The sequence below is a fragment of the Nanorana parkeri genome, unplaced genomic scaffold (genome assembly GCF_000935625.1).
Source record: "Nanorana parkeri isolate BGI_ZX_2015 unplaced genomic scaffold, ASM93562v1 scaffold10, whole genome shotgun sequence".
NCBI classification, from domain to species: Eukaryota; Metazoa; Chordata; class Amphibia; order Anura; family Dicroglossidae; genus Nanorana; species Nanorana parkeri.
This window is the reverse complement of record NW_017306278.1, coordinates 4,893,993-4,896,991: the sequence shown is the minus strand read 5'-3', so window position 1 is coordinate 4,896,991 and position 2,999 is coordinate 4,893,993. Positions and strand designations below refer to the sequence as shown.

Sequence of the window (2,999 nt, the reverse complement as noted above, 5' to 3'; positions counted from 1 at the left end):
CCCCCCCCCCCCCCCGGCCAAAACATGCTACAGGGTAGGGCAGACTATTGATTTAAGAGGAAACACCTCATCCCAGTATACAACTTGCCTTCTTCCCATGGTGGCCTCCTCGCACTGTGCATTCCATGAGCAGTCGAAACCAGATTAAGACTAACAGACCGCCAGCCACACTATAGTGTTTCAGCACTGCACGGTGCCTGTTATAACAGTGCGTTCTGCTTAAAAGCCACAATAGGTTTGGCATCTAATAAAGAAGAACTCTGGGCAAAATTTGTATTTACCCTTGCAGAGTGACTACCCCGTACTGCAAGGGTTAACTGCACATTTTGGTCTAGGGAGGAAATTGGCTATACTCACCGGATCCTCTGTGCTGGCTTGCACTTTGAACGGTCCTTCCAGCTTCACTGTCCCTCCGCTGCAACAGTCTAAGGTGCCTGAGCGATCACATTCTATACACCGCGTATAGGACGTGAGGATGCCAAGGGAAATGCCATCACTGCTCAGAGGAGAAGACAGGCTGGAGGGAGCGGTGTCGCGGCTGGCTGGCTCAGAGGATCAGGTGAAAATATATATATATATATATATTTCTTCCTCCCTAGACCAAAACAAGCATTTAACCCTTGCAGTCCAGGGGTAGCCCCGCTGCAAGGGTTCATACAAAAATGTTGCTTGCAGTTCTGCTTTAAAAAGTATTAGGAAGTTAAATATTAGCTGTAATGAAAACTATGTATAGCATGACTGTAATTGCTTTTCTAACACATTTCTGTATGCGGGGGTTGAAATACACATAAGTCCTGACCAGTTTTTATATATTTTTTTTTTTTGGGTGCGCAGCCCATGAAAGGTGTACAGCCAGTTCTGATGCCATAATAAACCTGGAAAAAGAGCCAACACTTCTTGCATAAAACCTCCGTCCTTCACCGAGGTCATGAATGCAAAAACCAGACATCATTCCACCTGTTTGTTGGATTTGAACTACTGCATTCGTGACGTCGGTAAAAGATTGACCTTTTATCCAAGAAGCGTCCAATGCCGTTTTTTTTTTTTTTGGTTAAGAGTACCAATATTTATATTTCGGTACTCACCAGTACTAATACCAGTACATGGAGCCAGCTTCCCGCACAATCAGGAAGCCGGGCAGCGTGTCATTACCTGCCGCCGGGCTGCTTGATTGCACGGGAAGCCGGCTTCCCAGCCAATCCAGTATTGAGCCGGCTTCCCGGCTAATTTAGGAAGCCGGCTCCATGCGCATCATCGCCCGGAAGGTCGTCTTCCTAGCCAATCGGGAAGGTGGGCTGCTAGTCATTACCCTTTGTTCCCTCTGACCAGACGTTCAGGTATTGGAGCATTTGGGCAAGTACAAGTACTTTCCCAAATATTCTGTATCGGCAGCCATACTTGTATTGATATTGGTGCATCCCTATAGTTGTATCTTTAAGCATTAGAAACCTGGCAGGGGTTCTAAACCTACACTAATCTAGCCTATTTAAAAAAGGATTTTGGCCAGACAGAAACCTTAACACAATATCACATTTGGACTTTCTTAAAATGACGTTTTTATCACGTTGTTTTGATCTGCACTGCAGCACCGATTAACACTGCTTTCAGTACATATGACCGGAAGTGAGCATGCTGTTGGCTAATGTTTCCAAAATTCCATACATCCTATTAGAGTTTGGAATTATAGTACACATGTTAATCGGTGTATAATTGTTGTAAGATGTTCTGTTTGTGCACTTTATCTTGCTGCTTTTGCTTTTATGTGTTATAAACCTCTCTGACTTGTGTATGTGCCCGCAAATGAGCAACACTACCTGTGCTTCTGGCTGCTTGCTGGTCCGCCCCAGGGTGCCCGTGCTTTATTCACAGCATTGGCCACTGGGGCGTGCTCTTCAATCAGGAAATGTGATTCTGTAAGTGCATCTTTGTGCTTGTAAAATCAATATGGAGATGATACATTTTTTCTTAACTGTCTGACTTGCGCTAAACACCAAACACTGCACGCTTTATTTAGGTTAAAGCTGAACTTTGGGGAAATTTTAAGACTACCCTTGCAGTGCAAGGGTTAAAAGCTCCATTGTCTTGGGTACCATTTAAAAAGCAGTTTTGTGTACCTTATCCCTTGCACCCGCATGCTGCTCCTCTCTTTATGCGACCAGCCCTGAAGGTGCCTCTCTTAGGCACTCCGGCCAACGGTCACACTGACGCCATCATGTACAATGCAGGACCAGCAGTCCTACATTGTAAGTGAGGTCACCTAGGGCCCGCCCACAACCTGGAGCGCCTTAGGGAAGATGAGAGCGGAAGCATTTAACCCTTTCAGCACAGGGGGAGCCCCATTGCAAGGGTAGTTTTACCATTTTCAGCTTTAACACAAGTTTTATGGTGTTTCCAGCACAGCGCAAATGTCTGAATGTCAATGTGCCACATAGTCTTTTATGTTCATTTTTTTTTCTTCTTTAGCATGGTGGTGGGAAAATATGTATTTGAAGCCCAACTCCAGCCCATTTTTTTAAAGTTTTTAATAGCGTGGGATAGAGTAATTTGCAGATTTGTATTTTTGTTTGTGACCCATTAGGTAGATTTTTCCCTCTTTCTACCCCTGTGACACCCCTGGACCACAATGAAAACACTGTCCCAAGTACTAACCCTTCCCTGCTCCTGTTTTTTTTTTTGTTGTGTGCCGGCTGCAGAGATATCCCATCACTTCCTGTCTTGATAGGAAGTTTAGAGCAATATCCCTAGTGCACAATAAAAACCTGACACAGTCTATATCTCCACCGCTCTGTCCAAAACTAAATGAAAATCTTTGGCTGGAGTTGGTCTTTAAGATTATAAAGAAAGGTGAAAATGTGCATGTCTTTACCATTATTATTATTTTTTTTTTTTAATTGTCCAAAATCATATTCTTTCATGCCATGATCACCTCAATTGATCTCTGCCATTTTTGTTTTCTGTTTAGGTGTAATTTTTTTTCTTGTTTGTCATTCATACAATCC

At 43.7% G+C, this 2,999-nt stretch overlaps 1 protein-coding gene across 1 annotated transcript in view; it reads left to right on the top strand.

Moving 5' to 3' along the window:
• The window catches only part of NAP1L4 (nucleosome assembly protein 1 like 4), a 42,506-nt gene that overhangs the window by 33,799 nt on the left and 5,708 nt on the right, over nucleotides 1-2,999 (top strand). The gene's annotated exons all lie outside the window — the stretch shown is intronic.